Genomic DNA, 7,111 nt, shown 5'->3' on the forward strand with positions numbered 1-7,111 from the left:
TTCCTCATCTCTCACCCCTCTCTCTCTCTCTCTCTCTCTCTCTCTCTCTCTCTCTCTCTCTCTCTCTCTCTCTCTCTCTCTCTCTCTCTCACACACACACACACTTTGATTCAGAAACTAAGTCTAACGCCTGTCCCCATCTCCCTGTCTCTCTGTGAGTGGATGTCTCGTGGTGATGACCAAGATGGTGGATGCCCCGTGGTGATGGCCAAGATGATGCGATCCTCTCTATGTCGCCCCGATACTTCAAATGGATCCGAACGGAATACATGCTCATGTGCAAATGGAATATGACTCTGATATTTTGAGCTCCGAGCCTTGACATTTAGCATTTATCCCATTTTCTTACCAGCGCACATTTCCCTATGCTTTCTCTTTTGTTGTTGTTGTTCTTAGCTCTATTATATTTAAATATTTAAAAGAAATTCTTATGTACCCCAGTTGCTATTGCATGTACATGTTTGTGTTTTATTACACGTATATGTACATACATACCAACTATTGACGGAACACAGCGTGAGATTAGCGTTCATGGGTGTAAATACTCGGAAAGCGGCAGGCCCAGATGGGATAACAGGACGAATACTTAAGTCCTGTGCAAATCAGCTGGCCCCAGTATTTACATCCATATTCAATCTATCCCTGGCTGAGTCCGGGGTCCCTGCCTGCTTCAAAATGTCCACTATAATCCCTGTGCCAAAAAACTCCTCTCCAGCAGGCCTTAACACTTTCAGTGCCAACGACGAGATTTCTCGTTAGTTCATGCCAACCGTTGAGTGCCGGCCAACGAGAGATCTAGTTTTTAATCGTTATTTTTTTTATTATCGATTTCCATTCAATCATCAATCTAGCCTCACGTTACCAGTGGGGATCTGTCTGAACTCGAACAGGGAAAATACTGCCCCCTATCGTTTCTCCGGATGGTACTACACCTCATTGGATTGGATTGAATGAAACGCATGGAGAAAAAAAAGTCCTGCTTCCACATTTTACTTGTCAGACAAGTAAACGATCCAAGTCATTGCCCATCACCAGAACAGCGGAGAATATGTGTTTCCAGTACCCAGCGTTGGATCAATAAACGCGATCGATATTTGAAATGGCGATCAGGAATTGGAATAATCTTTTTGGAGAACATCTGATCTGAGGTAAGGAATCTATTTTACCAGTCTTGGGATAATCAGAGCTATTTTCACCTATATATCAGCGTGTGCCGTATGTGTGTGTGTGTGTGCGATCAGGAAATAAGATAATAGATTTTTCAGCCCGCTTCTATAGCGTGCAGAAGTACACATATACTATCGATAATCTAGCGTTTATTTGAAAACGATTCATAAATTGGCCGAAAATGACAACGTGTTTTGTGTATTCCAGTGTATTCCAGTAAAGGGCGTTTATCACAGAATCTTAATTTTTTCCTGAAACTTTCAAAAAACAAGCGTTTTTCAAAATGGTTTCAAACGGAAATTAACCAATTAAAAAACAATCCGTTTAGACAATGTTGACTGCAAACAAGTCATTGATAAGCGACGGCCATATTAGACACATAGCCATAATTTAAGATATAGTTTATGCATTCGCAAATATGAGAGCTCTGTCATTGAATAGAGCGGTGGCACGCAACAGGGTTCCTAGGCACCACATGGCTGGCACGGAAAGTGTTAATGACTACAGACCGGTGGCACTCACCTCTGTGGTCATGAAATGCTTTGAGAGGCTGGTCAAGGACCACATCTGTGCCTCTCTCCCTAGTAACATGGACCCACTGCAGTTCGCATACAGGACAAACAGGTCCACTGACGATGCGGTCTCCCAAGTACTACACAACACACTATCTCACCTTGACAGTCAGAAGGGGGGCTATGTGAGATTGCTGTTCATTGACTATAGTTCAGCTTTCAACACCATAGTCCCCACCAGACTGGTGGACAAGCTGATCGATCTGGGTCTGAGCTCCGCCATGAGCGCCTGGATCCTCGACTTTCTAAGTGACAGTATCGGGTCCCCCCAGGCTGCGTTCTGAGCCCCCTGCTGTATTCACTGTACACACATGACTGTGTGGCCAGGTTCAGCTCCAACTCCATAGTGAAGTTTGCGGACGACATTGTGGTGGTGGTGGGGCTGATCTCTAACAATGATGAGAAGGCCTATCGGGAGGAGGTTGAGGTACTGGCACGCTGGTGCCGGGATAACAGCCTACTCCTGAACATTGGTAAAACCAAAGAGCTGATCGTGGATTTTAGGAGAATACAGCAGGGGACACACACGCCACTGTGGATAAGCGGGGCTATCGTGGACAGGGTGAGCAGTTTCAAGTACCTGGGAGTCAACATCACAGAGGACCTGACATGGTCAACACACATAGATTCTGTGGTGAAAAAGGCGAAACAGTGCCTCTATCACCTGAGACAGCTAAGGAAGTTCAGAGTATCGGGGAAGATACTCCACTCCTTCTATTCCGGGGCTGTAGAGAGCATTCTGACTGGATTGGAAACAGCACGGCACAGGACAGGAAGGTACTCCAGAGAGTGGTGCGCTCAGCTGAGCGTACTACGGGTATTGCACTACCACCTTTGCAGGACTTATATAACAGGAGGTGCAAATCCAGAGCCTGCAGAATAATGAAAGACCCCTACCACCCCAACAACAGCCTGTTCAAGCTGCTGCGGTCAGGCAAACGCCGCCGCCACGGTCTCACACTGCAAGAACAGAGAGACTCTGGCTCAGCTTCTTCCCCCAGGCCATCAGAACACTGAACTCTCCACTCACAAGTACACATGAGCAAACACAGACACACACACACACACAACACTCATGCGGCAACCGCTAAAACAACCACTTTAAACAAAATGTCACTTTAAAAAAAATAGAAAGTCACTTTAAAGGAAGGAGGTACTGTATAGTATAGTTTAGATACTTTAAGAGTTAAAATAGAAAATTGTATATTGTATAGTAGTGTATATAGGAACCAGTTTCTCAGGAACTTAGCATGTCTTTTTTACCATGCATATCTTGTGTCTTACCTATTTTATTTTTTCTATGCCTATTTTTATTATTATTGTTATCAATGCGGGCATGCCCACCTGCATTTCACTGTGTGCCCTGGTATGTATGTGACAAATAAACCTCTTGATTCTTGATTCTATTTAGCCTGTTTTATTCTCCACCCATCGATCATCCATAGCAACACTACTATCACCAACATCCAAGAAGGGGGATCCCACCTTGAACGGCCCTTCTAAGGTTTCTCTCCTCCACATTGCCTGTGGTGCTTTTTTCCTATTGGTAGTTTTTTTTTGTTTTTCCTTACCTTCGCTGGGGTATGTCTGGGAGTGTTGTTTTGGATTTCATGATGGGTTTTTTGTTCTTGATTTGTTTAAAGAAGATGTGTCCAGCCCATGGGGACATTAACTTGTGATTGCGGGCTTTACAAATACATTACATTTTATTTGATGCATCTGATGAGCACTATTACTCAGTAGTATTTATATATTGTATACCCAGTTTAATCACCTGTGCATTGTATGTTACTATTGCACTTTACATTTGTACTCTGGTTAGATGCCAAACTTATTTTCATTGTATTGTACTTGTGCTGTATGATGACGATATTTTATAATCTAATCTAATTTTGATCAGTCGCAAATCGATTCCATGCTACCTGTTATATACAGGGGTCAGCACAGCACAGATGCAATCAATGTTGAGCCTCTTGCTTCCGTTTTGCACACAGCCCTTCACCTTATAAGGAGCTGGCGGGGCGTGTCTGTATGCAAATTCAGGTGTACGAGAACATGCTTCCAGTCCTAGCCATATTTTCAGAAAATCCGCCTAAAAATACATACCTAAGTAAATGGAAGATTTCTCCACTTCTACAAGGTCCATTTGCATGTTCTTCAGGTATCTAGGGACATCTATGGATCTCAGGGAATGTATTCTCAGTGTCAGAAATATTGTGTCTGTTACTAGGCTTGAGTAAATTGTAATGAACCAAAGGAGAATATCAATTTTCTTTTCTTTTCTTTGTCCAACAGGGGGAGGTACAGATGGGAAATGTCTGTGCAAAGGTGGGGGTAAAGGTGGGGGTTGTTGAGGAGTACAGACAGGGGGGAAGGGTCCTAGAACAGATGGACCCTTACAATGAAGGTAGTAAACACACAGATAGCAAATGGACAATTTGAATATTTTATTAATATGTAGAAAATGTATTAAAAAAGGAACTATACATTAAATGTTTAAGTCAAACTAGAGATTTGATTGGAAATATCCAAGATTATCCAACAGTATCTTTAATCTGAGCATACAGGAGCTTTTCTCATCACCTCAATATCATCAATCTTCATCCACATTGACATTTTCCATGGCAAGGTTCAATGCAGTTATTTATTGGACATAATACTCTTAAAAAAAAAGGATGTCCCATTTTCAACACAGCCGTGAGGTCAGTTCTACACAACACATATCTCGTATTTGCTTTTTCCCAAACTACTGTATACACAAAGATGAAACATCCTTTTTCAGGAAGAAAAGCCACTGATGAAAGATGTTTTTTCTTTCATCAACGCATGTGTGTGTTGGTGAAACCATGACGCTAAAACAGCATAGTCATTTTCAACATATGTCTAGCATTAGCATGAGGATCGTTTGACATTTGCATCAATCAAAAAGCATTTTCTATCCTCGTCAAAATAAATAGCATTGAAATAAATAGACGAGGAAAAAAAAATCAACACAAAAAAAGTACTGTAGGCTACTGTAAAAGGTCATGCTCTTTAAGCACTGATCCAGTGTGTGTCGATTTAGACTTGGTTTGAAGTTCAGTATAATGGAGGACATGGAAAAAGCATGGTGCTCTAGTTAGACCCCATGCCATCTGCTAAGTAAATTAATTATAAAGACTAGTCTGTCCACAATGTGGTGAGTAGTGCATCCTCCTCATGTACAAAACACAGCATACAGCTGTAATGGACTACAATGTGTCATTACGAATAAGACATTATCTTACCATCTTAAAAGAGAGAGCATGAGACGTTAGATGGTTTTGTAAAAGGCTTGTGAAAAGGTATCTTTGTGAGAAAGAAGTGGGCCAGTTTGGCTGTAATTCAGCCTGGTTATTGGAATGGGGCATTATGAGCTAGTGTGTGTGTTCATCATAACCATGTATGTACTGCTTTATGATTATGAACATGTCCTTATGATGCTTTATAAATGCATTTCTTAGGCTTAATTGATCCAAAAGGCCTTGAGCTACAGTTACATTTTGCTCAGCTTAGTACAACTGGCTTCTGATCAAAGATTAAGATGACTGCATTGCGTAGTAGTTCATTACAGGAGGCAAATTACTGTGTGTATCATATATATCTAGTACAATTTTAATACTATAGCAATTAGTGCAAATGTTTGTACTAACGTGTAATTGTAGTTAGAAAGTAGGCTAATACAGTTAGTAGAATGTGATTAGAGTACAGCCAAAACAGAAAGGCAGACTGTTCTGTTGCAGAATAATTGTCAGGATACATTGATTGTGTATGAAAGCTCATAATGTCTTCTATTGCCTTTTGAGTGTACCAGGTTATTTAAAAGTTTTACACAGTAAAATGCCAGAAAATAAAGAAACAATTTCAGAACACACAATAGAGGCTTTGCACAGAACGTTTGTGTAGTTCTCTTTCTCAAACCCCACCCTCTTTTCTTGATCCTCCAATCACAACTGTTGCTTCCCTCGGACAAACAGTTGTGATTGGAGTATCAAGAAAAGAGGGTGAGGTTTGAGATAGGTCAATTACATTACAGGTATGTATGATATACGTTTGTAGTGTTTGTGTATCTCTTTCATACCATTTAATAAGCAGTGTGTGCAACATATACATTTTCCTTGATTGACCAACATCTCCATTAGAACAAAATTACTAATAGTATTTTGATTGACAAGCGATGGAAATAAGATGTAAAACAACTTGAAAGTAAAGCCATTAGCAAAAAGGGAACATAGGTTATATCAAGATTTGGCCACCGGTTTTGCCATGAGAGATATACCTCTAGCGTTGTAAGTTAACATTCCACATTCCATTCCCATTATCTACAAAAGCTTTTCGAACTTCATTCCTTGCACAAAAAAATGCACTGAGGCAAAATCATTCTACATAGATAGTTAATGAAATAAGTATACACACACTATTCTAGTAGAAAACACTATGTTTCGCTCAGGGGGGGGGGGGGGGGGGTGCATTGCATTAGCAGCTGTTAGAACAGAACAGTCATGTTGACGGGTGGAATTCAGAGGAGTTACAGTATCAGTCAGACCTGGGCGAGGTCATGCGTTGAGATTACCTTTTTATAATGCATTTTAAAGGAATATGCCGGAAAGATTTCACCTTATTCTTTAATTTTCTCAGGGTAAACCCTGTGCCTGATGAGAAATGCATTGTTTCATATTTCAGACCACTTGAAATGTGTTTTGTTTTTATACTCTCTAAACTTTTTTTTTTTATTACACTTTTCAAACCACATAAAATATATAGGCTATATACATACTTTCCAAACCATTTAAAATGTAACTTTCGCCCAGGTCGTGGAGAAAACTCAACACTAGAACTTAAAATACAGTAAAACATAGTCTCATGACGTACTTTTGTTATTTACCATGACGCTGTTGATTGCAGGTTTTGTTAGCATGCAATAGACTCAACCCTTTCCTCAAAACAACATTGTGTTGATACTATGGATAGAACAATAGCAGGATTATGTACCAGAATGCTTGCTATGTTAATTCCATCTAAGGGGGTAAAACAGTTTTCCCTCAACCCTAAATCTACGTGAGTACTGTATATTAATAGTAGTCTATAGGATGGACAATCAACATTGTTTTCAAGTCTAAAGGAAAATACAACAACAACAGCAACAACAACAAAAAATACAGTGATACACGCATTTGCTGTTGCCTTGATTTATGGTGCAAAACAAAAAAACAATAAACACAATAGAAATAAATGGATAAATAAATTCAAGAAGTAAAAAAAATAAAAGGTTTTTGTATTATTGTATAATATTTTTTTGATGTATTTGTTTTTATAGGATGTCAAATCTATAGCAAGCCGAGTGTTGCTTGCAG

This window comes from Notolepis coatsorum (assembly GCF_963971535.1).
Source record: "Notolepis coatsorum genome assembly, chromosome: 13".
Taxonomy (NCBI): domain Eukaryota; kingdom Metazoa; phylum Chordata; class Actinopteri; order Aulopiformes; family Paralepididae; genus Notolepis; species Notolepis coatsorum.